General features: G+C 45.7%; 1 long non-coding RNA gene across 1 annotated transcript; it reads right to left on the minus strand.

Moving 5' to 3' along the window:
* Nucleotides 1-271: 271 nt before the first annotated feature.
* LOC119434995 (uncharacterized) lies at nt 272-18,075 on the minus strand. Its single transcript, XR_005188723.2, has 3 exons — nt 17,988-18,075; nt 12,419-12,531; nt 272-439 (listed from the first exon to the last, which is right to left on the minus strand). It is a non-coding gene; the product is annotated as an uncharacterized LOC119434995 (long non-coding RNA).
* Nucleotides 18,076-18,540: the final 465 nt, after the last annotated feature.

An 18,540-nucleotide genomic window follows, 5' to 3' on the forward strand; every position in this document is an offset into this window, starting at 1 on the left:
AAATGCTGTTTCATTTTGCGAATGCTGTCCTCGCTTTTTTGTTCGGCCTACATTCGAGGTAAGTTTTTTTTTTTCTGGCTTCGAACGTTTGGGGGGTCGGCTTAGAATCAGTCGGCCTAGATTCGAGTAAATACGGTATGTGCCATATTCCCATATCAGTGTTCATATGCTTTGTGTGACGTGTAGTAAGTGTAGAATAAAGCAACTATGATTTATTGATGCACACTTGCAATAATGACAAAAAAAATTTGCCAAACTCTAACAAACAAAACACGTTTTCACAATTATTGCAGAAGTTTTACATAGCAAAAAGAATAAAGTGACTCAAATCTCGAGCCTTCCATGAAGTGCACTTGCTTTCTGGTTTTGCACCATTGGTCTGCAAGGCAACGGAACCTAAAGTGGCACTGCTAGGTCTTGCGCGGCGGTAGTTTTCCTCCTGCAAACAAAACAACACAAGAAAGTTTCAGTGCTGCAAGTGCATGAATTGCTGTTGCACAGAAGCAGATTCTCACTGCTAGGCTGCAAAGGCCTTCTAGTAATGGCACTTATTACGAAACATTCAAAAGAAAATGTGTACTGCTTTGCTCCTTGACTTTACACAGCATTTTGCAGCGGCTTTCAAGGCTAAACAGCATGTATAATGCTTGACCTTCATGAAATCATGAACGACAAAAGCAAAGGGCAATGAGACAAACTAGTTATTGTAAAATTAGAAACGGCTTGCGAGAAAAAATATTTAAAAAGAATTGGGGCATGGTACACGATTACCTCTGTTTTGACAACATGCAAGACCGCAAACATTAAACGCTGCTATTTATATTCTTGCCATAATGGTCATTCCATGCCAAGTGTCCCCATCACTTTAAAGGAGAAATAAAAATTCATAAAATGTAGATTTTCGCGCATGCAATGTCAACAGTCAGGATGCCAATAAAAGAACAGCCCGCATGATTGTAGTGCAAGCAGTGGCGGTCCAGCCAGTTTAAGAATTGGACCAATTTTTGGAGCAGGAAAAAAGCTGTTTTGTAGCAATTTAGGGGCAGCCACATTAGCATTTTGTAGCAGTTCTGTAGCACAAAATTTTCTGTTTTGGATCAGTTGGAGCAGGAGAAAAGCAAGTGCATGTCATTTGGTGCAGCTTATTACTACTATACAATTTTTAAGTACTTCTTCAGAGGAAATGGACACCAGCAAGACAGACTGACGCAGACATTTAGCTCGCATGCTCAGAGCAGGAAATGTTGCAAACAGTTTATTTGCCTATGTAAATAGCACTTGTTGACTACTGAGAATAGTTTAATGCAATTAGACATAATACAAAGGCGACTAGAAATGCGGAAAAAAAATTTGCTGCCACAATGCAATGATTCGACGCCCGATGCATGAAATGCCTAGCCGCGGGCGCGAGGAGTCAACGCTCGATGTGCTTAGTCACGAATTCAGAAATATCGAGTGCTGAAAGGCTTAACTGTGTGTCCGATCGAGGATTCCATGTGCGAAGCTTGGTCGCGAAGCCCGCGTCACCGATGCTCGGAATGCTTAGCCGTGGGTCTGTCCACAAACGGAGGGATTGGTTACGCTATTGCGATGTCCGCGCAGCGCCTAAGGCAAAGGTGGCGCTTTGGCACACTTGGCGCAAGTTGCACTTTGGTAGGCGCAGCAAGGCACCGACGAGTAGAATTGTAGCAAAATGGCGCACTTGGACCACCACTGTGCAAGGAATATGATAAAATAACAAGACAAGCAATAACTTCAAACTAAGGTTTATTCCCAATGAAAAGTACTTTTCAAAACCATTGACACAAAAACAAATAATGGCCGCATGTGGCCTGAGAATAATAAACCTCTAACATTATTATACAGGTGCACTCTAAAAATATCACGTCAAACAAAAAAGTGCGCCACCGCTCATGTGCCTATAACGAAGTTATAGACAATATCAAGTTTATACTACAAATGACTCAATTGTGACTGATTGGCCCTCATATTTTTCCAATTCTGGCTACACGTGGGCTGCCAGAGATCGCAGCCAGATGTTCCTTTCTTCTGGAGTTGCTTCGGCCGCCGCACTGATTTTGATCTGGTATCCCCCTGGCAGTTGTGGCTAGCAGATGACAAAAAGAGGCGGTGAGCATTCGCTGCAATCTTTGTGGGGACTTCACGGATTACAACGTTGTCGCTTGAGGACTACAACCAACTGGCTACAGTCGCCTTTGGTTTTGATTACTTCCATCATTATCTTCTAACGTTCTAATGCACCGTTCTGCCTTTAGAGACAGTGACATGAGAGGTGGTGAATATTTTGAAGTTTATTTTTTTCCATCCTGTGAAGCTTCTTTTTGTGAACAGCCTGCTGTGCACACATGCGTGCTATCTGCATCGTGTTCCGTGCAGGTCGTACAGCTCGCTTCCACATGTTGCGGTGCCCTTTTGGGTTTAGTTCTCTCTGGTGGTAATTATTGTCACATCTTGCACATATGTAGTGATATGTCCTTTTTCTGCAGTTAGTGAAGGTGGTCACGGAAGCAGCTAGTCAGCATTTCCTGTTGTAAGCTTGGTTGACGTTGAAACCGATGTGTTCTAATCAGGCCATTAATGTTAAAATCCACTGGCTGAATAATGGCCAGCCAGTGTACAGAGTGTTTCATTTTAGCTGCACCAAATTTTTAAAAATTGCCTGTGGCAGATAGCACAATTATAATCCTTGATTTGAACTACTCAATGAGGTGGGGCCATTACTTCCACGAGAAATCAAAACGCCTAATTGAATAATTAACATAATTACACTAACTGTTTAATTATTTTATGGCACATCTTTCAATCTATGAATTATAGCCGCCGAGTTCGCAAGGCGTATCTACTTGGAATGAATTCTCAGGACTGAACCAGTTTCGAGATATTAATTTTCAAGGCGTCAGACGAAATGCATGGGCGTTCCAGTTAACTTTGCGCTTCAATGCATAAAATAGCGTTTTCCACGACTTCAATATGTCTCGCATGCTGCTGCACCGCCGTTATAGCTGAGAACGGCCACTTGGTGCTGTGTGGTTGATCACAGTAATGGCTGTGCAGCGGCATGCCAGCCATATCGAAGCCCAGAAAAACTCATGCCCGCCTGCCAACTTGAACTACTTTAACTGTAAATGTTAATTTATTCGAAAAAAAATGTGATTGTCTGGCTGCTTCCCACAGAGTTGTTAACTTCAAAATTTTATACATCTGCGCCTGAATGCAAGTTTTTTGCCGTGGGGAGATTTGAGGTAATTCCACATGTTCCAAGTGATGTTGACGGCCTCAACAGAACTTATCGACGGTTCTTCAACGGTTTTTTGCAGACGAAAGTGCAGTTCTGACCAATCACACATGGGCAAGTGAATGGAACATTGCACCCCCAAAATAGCACACCAGAAGCTGTGTTACCAGCAAACCTGTCAGCGATAAAATCACTTTCGTTCAATTTAGCGTGACTTGGCACTCGAAGTGTTGGTGTCTATGAGCGATAGCGCTTTCTGAACAGTGCCAAGCACGCTTTCTTGGCACTGTGCCAGGAATGCTGTTGCTCATAAATAGTGATGCGTTTGGTGCCGAGTAATGCAAAATCTATTGAATCCCCAAAAGTGATTGACACAGAAATAGTGCTCCGGAATGCCTGCCTCCCGAGAAACAAGTTTTGAGCCGTGAGTGAGCAAATAGTTGCCTCCATACATCTGATATTGCGTTGAATCTTGTGTTTTCGGTTTCGCTATAGCTGTAGGTTAGCCCAATGAAATTCATGGGACGCCGTGGTGGAACATTGCTGATGCAAACATTGTCCGGGAAATCTTCGCGATGGCGTGGGGGTAAAGCTTGAGACGTACCGAAGCCAGTCAATAAAGCGTCAACTTCACAAGAGAATGTATTTTGCGCCGCTGTTACAGCATTTTTCGTACACTGCGGCCGCCGCCTAACCTAATGCACGTGCCCGGCCAATTGCGAAACACTCGTTTTACGTCACATGCACCGCCGCAATGAACAGGGTGTCTACCAAGTTTACATTTTCAGATTCCCTGAGTTTTCCAGGTTTTCCCTGAGTGATTTTGCTAAATTCCCTGAGTGAAACGGAACTTTCTTTCACATCAAGATGGGCTGACACCATGTTGCCTGATGCTGTCACTCTTTAGTAAGCATGTTAAAAAAAATGCGAAGCATCAATTGCGATAGCAAATTAGTAGAGAGCTATACGGAGTAAGGATAGTAGTTTTATCGATCAGCTGTATAAACTTAGACATGCAGCAGCACCAGCAATGCGCCGAACTGTTGTCGACGCCGTCGACGTTTTGCCCGCGTTCGCACCGAACGCGCACGGCGCTGGTGACTGTTGCCTGTGCCTCTGGGGGAGGCTCGGAAGTTTTCGACGAGATCAGAACGGGACACTCGTCGAGCAGCGTCCGAAGTCTTTACCACCTTCTCGCCTCACCACATTTTTATATAAATACGCATTTGGTGGCGCAGCTAAACGTCGCCTCCCCTCCCTCCCTCCATTACCGCCAACTTTCGTTCCCTTTCAATTAAATTACAGCTAATTTAGGGACGGGCGAATAGTGGATTTGAGGTTCGAAGCGAGTAGTGATTTGGTCAAATAATTTCGAATCGAATAGTTTGAACAGTATATATCACATATTACAGTAAAACCTAGTTAATTCGAATTTCACGGGATTGAAAAAAAAATGTCCGAATTATCAGGGTATGCAGAAAGCAATAAGCAAATGCTTACTACGTCAGCACGATTTTATTAGTATAATGTATGAGCAAATCCTTTCGCTATTTAGCACAAAAGCAGTGCGGAAGCTACAATTCTCGTCATCTCGTGACTGATTGGCTCTCGCAGCGGCGATCGAGGCCTCGCGACTTCCTTCGCAGCACGGCTGCGGCGCGCGCCATCATTTCCAACACGCTTTGCACTACCACGCGCACATCCCGATAATTTTTTCGCCAGTAAGCTCAACACCAACGGATCGCACGTGCATCGTGATGTAGCCGGTGCGCTTCATCCTCGACAGCTTTGCCCCGAGTCAAACCGAAACAACTGCTTGTCGCAACCGCGGCCGTTATCGACACGATTATGAACCTCGACTTTGCGGTGCTTAAGGGTATGGCCACGATAGAGGCAAAAACGCCCGCGTCATGCCGCGAGCGGCAACGCATCATGACGCGCGCTGAAAAAGTGGCAGGAATCGGGGGTTTTATAACTTGCCGAGGGTGCCGAGAGCGACGAGGGTGACGTCACGGAGCCAATGGCAACCGGACCTCCGCCGCTCCGCGCCGGGTTATCAATCGACGATTGTCGTCTTCCGGTTCTATAGAGGGATTTCTGGACGCTGTCCGATCGCACCCTTTTCGCTCACGGTGATTCCGCGTTCCGAGAGCGCGCGAGATCATATCGAGCTGCCGCTCGGCGAGACGCGATTGCCACGGTGGACTTCGCGGCAAGGCGCTGACGCGCGGCAACTTGCCGCTAGTGTGACCGTACCCGGCCGACGCACGCACCGAGTCAGAACGAAACTACCGTTCACTGCAACAACTTCAGACGAAATCGCGGTCGCTATCTATGCGATCAAGGATGGCCACTACGCAGCTCTTTAGGCACGCGGCCGACGTGCGTATTGAGTCAAAACGAAACTAAACGAATCCGCTGCGAAAGAAACCGCGGCAGCTATCGACGCGATGATGGTTGGCGACTATGAAATCCCGTGGCCAACGCGTTGTTATGCGCGGCGGTAAACGCAACAAAGGCACAAATAGGCACGAAGCGTTCCGTCGTTGCTGTCATTCACGTACGATTTCCGCTGCTGACTATGGCTATGCGGACTCCGCCGCTTCGTTTCGGTTGTGCGCTAGCGCCGTTTCTGCTCTTCTGCGTCGCACATTTCAGGCTCTTTAATGCAAAAACATATAGCCTTCGAGATTTATGGTTGATGTATGGCAGCCATGACGTGAACATAGCCTCCGAGATGTGCAGCGACCGTCCGTGGCTTTTGGCTGCCTATTCGGGACCGCTGAATAATTCGAAAATGTTGAATCCATGAATTCGAATCGGAGCGAATAACGAACATAGAATTATTCAATGAAATATTCGACAATACCCTGTATTCGCCCATCCCTATAGTAATTTTCCCTGATAGAGGCACAAATTCCCTGAGTTTTCCCTGAGTTTTTCCAGAATATTCAAAATCCCTGAGAATTCCCTGTTTTCCCGGTTGGTAGACACCCTGATGAAGTGCTTTAGTTTGAATTATCACAATTTCACGGCATATTTTCGTTCTCGAAAAGTTAGTTGAAGCGGAAATACTGAATAAAACGCCGTCGTTATTTCGTATTATCTGACGAGGAATTGGAAAATCTTCATTGTGGCAAAATTTCGTTGTAGCAGGGTTCGACTGTAGAGAATGGCCAACCACATTTTTAATTTACTTTGTTATCACCAATAATTAATTATATCCGTGGTTGCTGTATTGAGGTTCGACTGTAAAACTTGTCTTTAAAGGGACACTAAAGGCAAATATTAAGTCGATGTGATATGTTCAAATACTGTCACGCTGCTGTGTAACTCGCTCGGCGAGCTTCGTCTGCCCCCGGAGAAATTGTTATGCTGCATGGCGCAGCCGAAGGAGAGGAAGTAGAAGTGTGCGCGAGGAGCTGGCCACTGCCTGTTGGGCTTGGATGACCGTCCTGTCCCTTGTGCTACGCTAACCATTCATCATTCTTGTAAATAAATCTATCCCATCCGTTACAATTTGGTGGAGGTGCTGGGTACATCACACTGGACGACCGAGCTCTACTACCCCTTCGACGCAGCAAACGGTTGGCCGGGCTACCACCGGGAGACGACGACATGAGCGATTCGGACGGAGGCGACGTTTGCGAAGAAATCGCGGCAGAAAGCATTCGCCCGAGGCAAGCCGGTTACTGGACACCTCATCGAGAAGCATGCACATTCTCAGGCAAACCGAATAAGGACGTCGAGGACTGGTTGAGACACTATGAGAGGGTGAGCCGCCACGATGAATGGAGCACGGCTGCGAGGCTCTCTAACGTTGTCTTTTTCCTTGCGGGAACTGCCCTCATGTGGTTTGACAAAAATGAGGGCTCACTCACGACTTGGGGCAGCTTCGTCGAAGAGATAAAGAAATGCTTTGGCGATTCGCTTTCGAAAAAGAAAAAGGCTGAGCAGACACTTTCACAACGAGTGCAGTTACCGGGAGAGACATGTACCACCTATATTGAAGAAACCCTGAAGCTTTGCGGAATTGTGAACGCAAACATGTCGGACGAGGACAAGGTCGGACACCTACTCAAATTAATTGCCGAAGATGTGTACAATTTTTTGATTTCTAAGGAAGACCTCACTACCCCGTCCGACTTAAGGCGTCACTGTCGTACGTTCGAGGCTCTGAAAACGCGCCGCATTCTTCCGAAGTTTGGTCGGCTGGACAACGTGACCAACATAGCAAGTGCGGACCTATCTGCCTCTAACGACCTGGCTGCTTTGGTACGGCAAGTTATAAGAGATGAGCTGGCTCATTTTCAAGGCCCAGATGCCAACCGCGTGTGCCACCAATGCTCCGTTGATGAGCGCTACTTGGAGGCGCCGGCGTCCTGGCCGCGACCTGCCTGCGGTGACCGCCCCGTTTCCGACAACGCCATGAGTTTTGAACGTCGACATGACAGACAGCCTCGACGTGGGTCATCTCCCATCTACAATGTGCCTTGGAGGTTTTTACCCAACGTCAACGAAAATCGCAGCCCACCTGTGTGCTACAGCTGCGGGGCTCAGGGACACATCGCGAGGTACTATTGCCGCCGTCGTCCACAGCGTGTTCCGCGAGATCGCGCATATCCGCCTCGCATGCAAGACACTACATCCTGGCAACCATTTGTCCCTTTCCGCCAGCCACATCGAGACTACACGTACATGCCAAGGAATGACTCCTCCGTGTCCGACCGCAGCCTGACTCCACCGCCGACTCGGACACGTCGATCGCCATCTCCACGTCGCCACTCGCCTACGCCGCCCCAGCTGGGAAACTAGCTGGTGCGACCGATGGAGGTGAGGTCGCGGGACGGTGACTTTTTCAAATGTCTCTGTCTGTCGTCATGGTAAAGAACAAAGTGTGTGTTTGTGTCGATGGTGTTAATACTGTGGCTTTAGTAGATACTGGTGCTTCTGTATCTGTGATGTGTCTTGCATTCAAGAATCGCCTCGGACCGAAAGTGATGTTTGCTTGGGATGGAAGTACCACGTTTCGCGGAGTTGGCAGGGAACTGTTACGTCCTGTGATAACCGTTGGTGGAAAGTCATTTCGAACCGAATTTATTGTACTAGCACGCGCCACGCATGACATAATCCTTGGTATTGACTTTTTACGGGAGTGTGGAGCAACATTAGACTGCAAGGCTGGTGAAATTTCAGTCAGCAGCGATACCAGACCACCCGCGCTAGACAACATTCCATCCGATCGTCAAGAAGTATTTTCCGTGTCCACTGATATACCTTTGCCTGCACAGACGGCAATGTTCATTCCTGTGACCTCGTCGCGCGTCCATACTGGTTCCTGCTGTGGAATAATTGAAGCTGAATATGTCAACACTCTAAAGAAAAATGTACTTGTCCCTCGGTCACTGATCGAAGTCATAGAAGGTTGTGCTCACGTTTGGACGGTGAATGTGTCCTCCGAGTCAGTTGTTTTGCTTGCCGGACTGAAGGTAGCACGCTTTGAAGAAGATAGTGTTGCGAGCATACGTGCGGTTGCTATTTCTATGGACGCAAGCCCGCCACTCAGTGACCACTCTTCAAAATTTAGGAGCATGATTAATAAAATGCTCCCCTCTTCCCACCAACAAGCGCTCCAAGAGCTCCTTGCCCGCTATGCGTCAGTGTTTGACTTTGCTCAAGAGCGTCTGCAGTCACCACTGCACTGCCGCGTGCACCACCGCATCAATACTGGAACAGCGGCACCAATACGACAGAAACCGTACCTCGTCTCTCCTGCCGAGCGCAAAGTGATTGCCGAGCAAGTGACAGACATGCTACAGAAAGGCGTCATCCAGGAGACCAATAGTCCCTGGGCGGCTCCAGTCATATTGGTCAAGAAGAAAGACAATTCGTGGCGATTCTGCGTCGACTACAGACGCCTAAACGCAGTAACAAAGAAGGATGTGTACCCTCTGCCACGTATAGATGACGCCATTGACTGTTTACATTCTGCCTCGTACTTCTGTTGATTTGCACTCAGGCTACTGGCAAATACCGATGCACCCGCCAGACAAGGAGAAGACTGCTTTCCTAACGCCGGGCGGACTCTTCGAGTTTAACGTAATGCCTTTCGGTTTGTGTAATGCTCCGGCGACATTAGAACGATTCATGGACACCATCCTGCGGGGACTTCGATGGGAAATCTGTATGTGTTACCTGGACGACGTTGTCATTTATGGCAAGACATTTCACGAGCACAACCAACGACTCGAAGTTGTGCTTGACTGCATACGGCGGGCTGGACTGATACTAAACTCCAAAAAGTGCCACTTTGGCGAACGTCAAACACTTGTTTTGGGTTTCCTCGTCGACAAAGAAGGCATCCGCCCAGACCCTCAGAAGCTTGCGGCCGTTCGTGGCTTCAACCAGCCGAAGACGGTGAAAGACCTCTGCAGCTTCCTTGGACTATGTTCATACTTTCGCCGTTTCATTAAGGACTTTGCACGCCTAGCTCATCCGCTCACGTCACTCCTTCACAAGGACTCACCGTTCAGATGAACTACTGAATGTGAGTCTGCATTCCGTCAACTAAAATTTCTGCTCACCTCAGCTCCAATTTTGTGCCACTTTGACCCAGAGGCCCCAACTGAGCTTCACACCGATGCTAGTGGTCTGGGTGTTGGAGCTGTACTCATACAGATACATAGCGGACGCCAACAGGTCATCGCCTACGCAAGCCGTACTCTTACCAAGGCTGAGCACAATTACATCGTAACAGAAACCTCAAAACGGTTGTTTCGTGCCGAGAAATAACTTCTTTTATGAGACAATTTCGTCTGAAGCATCTGCGTACCTCTAGCGTCATTCAAATCACCCGGCCTCCTGAGCAAGGAGTGGTGACGTCATGGTCTCGTAGTGACGTTGTGCTGCCGGTGAGTAAAGCGCCGCCCGCAGATGGCGCTATGGCTTTTTTGCGGAAAACACAGATACGCGGCCACAAACAGAGCCAAGACAGAGCCGACGGCAGTGCAAAAGCGAAAGGAAAAGTGTGCGCCGAATGGTAAACATGATGATCGTTGACGCTCGTCGCAATGGACATTGTTGACGACACTGATGACACATTGGCTCGCGGTGCTGGGCTCTATTTCAGCGATTTAAGCTCCAATGCGCGTGACATGCTGCTGAAGGCTCGCGCTGCCGGTGCCATTGTGTACTACGACGGCGGCCTCGACACCGGCTCTTCCGAGCGCGAAAGCAGCGAGGACTCCAGCAATGCGATGTGGGCAATGAAGCTGATCACCATCTCGACGTGCCGTCGCGCGGACTGTTCGGGCATCCCGCGTCATCACATAGATGTGGCATTCTCTGCTGCTTGCAATTTCAAGTGCGAGTTTAGCGAGCCAGTAACACCCACCAGCGTAGCATCACGCAATATCAGAACTACTGAAACTCGAAAGTGCGCGGCGCAGAGTCGAGCGAAAACGAAACCTTGACGCTATCCATGTCGTTATCAAGGGTAACGCCAAAAAGTTATTTTTTTCTAAAAATCTAATAGAAGTAGACAAGTTAATCCAAGGAACTTATCTCTTTAATATATGAGTGGTTGAGTACTAGCGAAATTTTTCTGAGGAGTGCCTTCGTCATCGGGTAAGTACCAGAATGTCCCTGGGGAGTCTCTTATCGTGTCCTGCATTTACCTCAATTTCTCGATTACTCAAGCTCTGTTCGCGATTATATGGACGCCTTAGATGTTCTAGAGCATTACTCTATCACTTTAGCTTGACTTTTTATTTGCCTTTGGTGGCCCTTTAAGCTGTCGTGGTGCGTAGAAAATTTTATTGTACCTGCTTCTTTGTCCTCATCTGTTTAGCGCTCCAGCTACTATTCGGTCGAGTACCGGCAAACACAAACTACTAAACTTTTTAATTTTATCTGCGGTATACGTGCGACACGCTTATAAAACAAGCTACACTGAAAACAACTATTTATGTATTAACCTAAGTACCGCTAGACGAATCTTAGAAGCAAAAAAAAAAAAAAAAAACACCGTCAGGTCACGCTGAGCTGACTGATCAATTGCACGTGAACAACACAGTGCAGCACAACACGCATATGCTACTTTAACTGCAAATGTTAATTTATTTGAAAAAAGAAAAGGTATAATTGTCATCTGGTGCAGGGGCTGAGCTAAGTCATAGTGGAAGTAATCAAGTTAAATTAGCTTGTGCAGATCAGCCCTGCAGCACAAACTACGTAACTTTTATTTGTCCATCAATTTTGTCTGCCCTTCTACCAGATGTTAGACATATCATAACCGATGTAAACTAAGTTTAGTGAATGGAATTAAAATGTAGACAGAGCTTTGATGCGCGTTTGGGTAATTCTTTGGGTATTGAAACAAACCCTCAAGTTGAATGAATTGATAATGTACCCTTGTACTCACTTATTTTTTTGACGGAAAGTGTCAAATCTTTCTGTTGTAAGTGAAAGATGCACGAAATGTCAGGCAAACCTGTGGTCTGGCACTCAGCAACACAATTTCTTTTAACAAGCACGGTATGCATTAACACACTCCGGAAACCACTTAATTTCTTGAGAACAGCATCAAACATCTTTTGTGATATGCTTAAAAAGCTGAACGGTAACAAAATTGAAATGTCTGTGGCAAACAGGGCATGTGACTATCCCGCACAGTGCATTAGATGTAGGCCAACACCACACACTATATTACAGTGCAGAGACAGCATACACAAGACCAAACCATGCAGTTTATCACCATAAAAGGAAGGCTGACAAACCACTTTGAGTGCACCAGACAACAGCACAAGCAATCCACACTAAGCATATTTCCAAAGATGACTCTGTTCAATTTCAAAAAGAATAGTGTTCCTGAATTCCGTACATACAGTACTACAAACCTGCAGACTCTCTACATTTCTAAAAAACATAAGCAGGGCAAGTCGACCGACCACGTCAAGCAGCCTTAATGCAGCAAATGCGAGCGATATGGCAATGCAAACTCCACCAGCTGACGTCCTACACGAGTATGTGCCACTCAGTCGTCTCGAGGCTAGCACTAGACATGGAGAGCTAATGAAGCCCCCTTCTAAACACTTATGTGAGAACTTCTCAACTGAAAACCCAACTCAGCAGCCACAGACAAGAAAATAGTTCAGCTCTCACCTTTAGCCAAGATCAGCTTTTCCAGCCTCTCAATGGTTCCTTCAATACGGCCTAAGCGATCAACCTTTTCATGAGTGATTTCGCTGTGAAAGATATTATGGTGCCATTTCTTCCTGCAGCAAGGTAACAATGAAAAACAAAGCAGTTACATTGGCACTGTTATTTCTCATATTAACTTATATGGCAAATTGATAATGCAAGCATTCTTGTATACTTAGATTATAAAGCATGCAGAGGGATTACATATTAAGCACCAAGCTGGGTAACCTCTCCCTGCCTTTCCTTTGCTTCACTCTCTCTCCCCCAATAGAACACAGAATATTTTCTTATTTCTCAAGCTAGCGCGGTATCAATTTGTTAAAAAAAAAAGAACTCAGGAATGACAGACGCATGCGATAGACATACGGACCACTGAGGAGCTTGCACATTATAAAAAAACTGCTCTCAATTACCTGGAGCACCATGACAAATCTTAGGATCATGACGATGACAGTATAAGTAAATGAGGTGCTTAGAAAAAGTTTACAACCGATTTAACTTCTATACACAAAGTCATTTATTTAAAAAAAGTGTGACGTATTCATCCCATTGACATTAAGCGGTCTCAAAAAACAAGACATTTTTCCTGCTGACCCTCAAGATAATTTCTGACTTCCCTCGTGAACCAAAACTGAGTAAATTAAGTGCTCAGGAGTAGTGTCACTTCCATACAACAAGCCATTTATTTTTAAGTGGGATATGTTTGTTCCACTGACCCTCTAGGGTCTCAATGAAAAATTATATCTGACCAGGTTCTTCGGGAAACACACCGAAATATGACGGACAAAGTGACACTGCACAGGCCATTTACAAAAAGTTTATGTGTAATTGTCTGAAGCATGCATAAAACACAAATAGCACCGGCACCTTTTTGAGCATGCACTGACATGGCTGAGTTTTGTGGACTAGCTATCGCCTCAAGATACAAAAATGGGTGCTTATTGCGAGCTAAAGGTGTAAATTAAAAGTGGGAAGGAGGAATAACTTATCGGGCATCTCGAGAGCATCTCGGCTTCGTGTGAGCAAATGTGGGCGAAATCCAGGAAGTGTTCCAACAATGAAAAAATGTTTTCTAGCTCTTGCACCTTGTCGCCTTAGCCCCCACTCCCAAAACTATTCTCTCATGAAGTGTTGGAACCTTTAGATAGAAGGCAGCACCTAACAAATGAGATAAATGTGTCCCTTTGCATCTGAAGACCGTTTCTGTGCACATCACAGAAGTGGGACGTATATGTCGCACTGTCCTACAAAGGGCTACGAAAGGAAATGCAAAATACATGCAGCCTTTACAATGTGCAAGGCATGTGAAAGCAATGAGTGGGCACTAGTTCATAACCTTAATCGAAACAATAAAATGACATCGCTTTGTCACAGTCCCCACTGTAGAATTTGGTTAAGTGGTGGTGCCCGGAGGTGTGCTCAACTTTTTTTGTTACCGAGCCTATAAATATAGATCAATTTGATTAACAGTTTTTCTATGTATCTTTATATACTGCTGTTGGAATTCTACTACCAACATCTGAAATGATGGTTGAACTTAAGCTATTTGTCAGATATGACAATGTTTGGCAGATTGGGGAGTAAGGAAAAATGAAACTTCGACTGGAGGAATTGTTGACATCAGCCTCCAGTGCTCCTTGAACATCTCTTGTAAAATGTCTAAAAATTTCCGCTTTGGTCGACTCTGCAAGATAATTTTTTAATGGCAGCAACAGCGAAGACAAAGAAGCTTTTCTCAGCTCATCATTTTTTCTGATCAGACATATAGGCTGTTTTAACAATGTCTCAAACAATGGTAGATGCTCACGAGTTCCCATTATTTTGATAATTGCGTTCGACTAATATCAACTGAAACTTTATTTTACCCCCCACGAGATGCTTTTATCCAACACCGTTTCGACAGCGTAAGCACGAACTATTACGAGCAATTTTTCCCGTCGTGTAGGGTTTTCACCCACCCAAATGCACGCCGTCGATTACAGACTGACCTTTGATCGAGCTTGACTAGCTGTCCAAGCTCTTTTACATTTTGAATACCACCTGTTCAAGTGCCCTTATTTATTACTGTACAATATTGTGCCACATTTCACATTACTGTACAGCACTGCACAAGAACTGAACAAAGCATGTAGAGGCGCCAGCGCCAGCTGAACACATACTACATCACCTTGCTTCCCTAGAAAGGCTGATCTAACTCAATATTCAAGTATGAGAAGGCCTCTGCATGTTCCCCGAGCTGACAACCATTGCTTGGCGAGCCTGAAGAATGAAGGAAAAAACAAACCAGGTACCTGCTGCAATGAGTAAAAACAAATGCTTCCTGTACAATAGGAACTTACCAGTTTTCACATTTGCGAAGCTACGGCTTTCCTGTATAGCACAGCTAGGCATTACTATGGCTAGTATTCACGCCAACAAATCACAATAATTTTTTTGTGTAATCTGACTTACAAAAAGTTTAACTATACTCCATCTCACAAGCTCATTGCAGCACTGCCGAAGGTACGAGGCACATACAGGCAAAATACTTGCACAGCAGCACATAGTTCCAGGCGTAACTGGCTGATTATTGGCTAACTAGAGTGTTTTATTTTTGCTCACTACATGAGACAGACAGCGATGCGTGACATGTTAGGACCTGTGCGAATGCATGTCGTACACCATGAATTAATGTGGCAGTTACCGCCGGTAACCAAACAGCCACCCTAACCGTGACAACATGGCAGCGCCCATACAGCGCAGACCACCTGCTTCGATACAAATTCGCGCTTTTTACTGGCTCTCCGCCTTCTCAGCATGAAGCAAGTGGCGAAATCTGTCATCGATAAGTCATTTCAAGCTGAGGTCAAATAATTACGTATGTTTTGTCGTAATTATTGAGAACGGCTCATTTTTTTCACGCTGCTAGGACTACAGACACGGGCACCAAGCCGTAAAACTCAGTTGGTTTGATTTCTAGTTAGCAGATGGCACCACACCATTAACACTGGTGATGCATTGACAATATGGAACGCTATAAAAGTGCAATTATTCACTGCATCATTAATCTACTACCCCGTTCTAGCATAGTACGTCATGACGGTAGCGAGAAAACACCAAGTAGATGCCAAATAGACGCTGTGGCGCAGGTGAACATTTGAAAAAAAAAAAAAAAAACGCGGCGGAAATTTCACCCTCTCTCAAATGACAATGTCGCCGATTCTGTGTTGCGCCGGAACATGCGTATATGTGCCGACGTCTCAGTCACGCTACCGTAGCCACGGCTAGAAAATGGCAGTGAACCCTTCTTTCTCCATTATGCTTCCTCTACTTTCTAGTCACGTGTTGACCTTGCACGCTGCGGCTATGGCGCAGAGGGAAGCAGCGGCGCTGTCCCAGGCCGGCCAACTGAACTGCCCACGCTGGCAAACGCCCGCTTCCCGATAACGACAGAAAACGAAACTTCGGGGAGCTGGCACCGGACCGGCTGGAGCGGCGGCTGGCGCGCGCGGTGACAGTCGAAAGTGAGGGAGCTACGAGGGAGGGTGAGGGGAGCCACCGAAGCGGCGGAGTTGCGGAGGCGAAATCGGATTCCCTGCCGCCCTCCTCCCTTACATTCCACAGTCTCCGCGTGCGCCCTTCGCCGTGCCGTGTCGGCGCCGCCCGCTCCCTGAAGTTTCGTTTACTGCCGTTATCGTGAAGCGAGCGTTGGCCGGTGTTGGCAGTTTCGTGGCCCTTGCTCGCTATGCGCGCTGTGATATTTCACGACTCGCACTCAAGATTCTGGTTTCAGCCTCACTGGCTGTTCGTCTCTCTTTCTTCCTTGAGCACTCCTTGGGGCACCCGTTTGAGGGGAGCGTTCGCCGCCTCCGCTGACTTCCGTACTCGCAGGCAGCAGGACTGTAACCGTTATTTCATTTCCCGCAACTGCACCATAAGTGATACGTGTATACATGGAGAGCTATGGGAAAATTAACGGGAGTCTGAAAAGACCGCACTATATCCGGTCCTGCACTATAAGCGGTTATGTTATAAGTGGTCTATACTGTACTTGTTGAGAACTTTCACCATTACCTTGCTTACAGACATCCTTTGAATGAAGCACTCCGTGAAACAAAAAGGTATGTTAAATATACAGCAGAGGGCCGTGTAATTGGCACCCACTCCCATTTTTAAACTGGAATTGTTTATTTGTTCATATCCATGTGATCCCAGCACCAAAATTTACTCTATATTATACAGGTCCTGCAATAATAAAGTTACCTTGACAGACGATTTAATTATAGAATCGGCACATCTATAGCAGTAGTTTGTTTTCAAATTTCAGAAGTTATGATACCTATAGACAACTTTATTTTGTTTGGTTCTTCTAGAGCACATTCTGTTCCCAGTTATTTATCAAATTTGACAAAGGCTGATTTCACATATTATAGTTAGGAGTCTGGACACGGACAAACCCCCATGTGACACGGCTTATTGCAGAGGAAGAGCAGATTTTATCAGCTTCATCCGGCTTCTACACTAACATGCTACAAAGCCGCTTACAACATGTGGTGGGTTCCTCTTTGTCTAGAGACTCCTGCCTGCGACTGTAGAAACAGTGTACAGATTGTTAACATTGTAGATGAATACAGTCCCTGACCAAATTTTGGACAGGCAGGGGGCCACAAGAACACCCAAATAATATTGCAGTGCAGAAAAAAAGAACTTCGGTGGATATGTAAATTTTGGTGCTTTTTGCAATGGTGGTGGTACGGAAAATTTCATTACTTAACTTTGTTCTGTGTTATGCCTCCTTAAAATAATATCTACCATATTTTCGGATGTATGGGCCACGTTTTTTTTTCTGAATTTTTCGTTGGTACGTCTTATGGAATGGTGCAGGGCAACTTGTATACATTATGTGCGCGATTCAGCTCACCGTCACACGCTTTCACTTGCACATACAGCATACGGCGCATGGGGACGATTTTATAGTTTTTGGACCTTATACAGAACATCGCGGTGACCACGATGGCAAAAATACGCCTGGAGTGTCCATATCAGCGCTATCGCAATTATTTAAAAATGGCACCCATACGCTTGTGCGTGACTGATGTTCTTAGTGAGACGTCACTGTATTTTTTAAATCGCTTACCAAATGAATAGGTGCATCTTATACAACAGTGGAACTTATACGCGCCTTTTTTTTTCGGAAAAACTACCGTTTTGAGGGGGGTGCGACGTATAGACCGGAAAATGCGGTACTAGAAATACTGTGGTAGTTCAGTCTTCCAAGGGGGTTCTTTACTTTCGCTTGTTGCAAGCCGTCACAGAAATGCAGGTGCGTGTACGAGACCCTGAAAGTGTGTAACTTTGCAAAACTGCAATAGTATTCAACTGCAACTCTGCAGTTTGAACGCTTGTTTTTGCCATTCTATTTGGCAATCACCCTGTCATCCAGCAGCAAAGGTGTCGATTTTTATCCCGCCTGCACTATAAACACCTAGTAAAAACAGTGATGTATGAATGAGCCATGCTTTTAATTATTGAAGCCTTTCAAGCTGGATACCTTTTTTTACGCAGCCTGTCAAGCTCCTTCACCAGAGTTGAATTTTCATGTGAGTCACTGTCATCAGACACACACTGTAAAAAAGAAAAAAAAAAAATTAAATCCACATATGATCTTTAAACTGGTAACTCAAGGCATATTTACAGCTTCAAGCATGCATTGAAAATGCCCCTTTCAAATCTCTAGCATCCTTAAATGAGAACACCTTTAGCCAACAAACATTCAGAATGTTGCAATTTTGAGGTCCCCTGGAGAAATATTATTTACACCTGTGCTCTAAACAATCAGCATTTCATACATACAAATTAACGCAGATCCATTAACTATTGCATCTTATTGAGTCCAACTGCAAACTACAACTGCACCCAAACTGGCTAAAAAGATGCATATGACCTCAATGCTGTCTAATTGTTTATATCCTTTTTGGCAGCATAATCACATGCAAGTTTCAATAGTCAGCCAGAAGCAAATTTACCGCACATGCTTTGAATGACATTTACTGAAGAGAGCAAGATATCAAGTGCTACTGAAGAGGTTTTTGTTGAATGGGGGC

Source organism: Dermacentor silvarum, unplaced genomic scaffold (genome assembly GCF_013339745.2).
Source record: "Dermacentor silvarum isolate Dsil-2018 unplaced genomic scaffold, BIME_Dsil_1.4 Seq366, whole genome shotgun sequence".
Taxonomy (NCBI): domain Eukaryota; kingdom Metazoa; phylum Arthropoda; class Arachnida; order Ixodida; family Ixodidae; genus Dermacentor; species Dermacentor silvarum.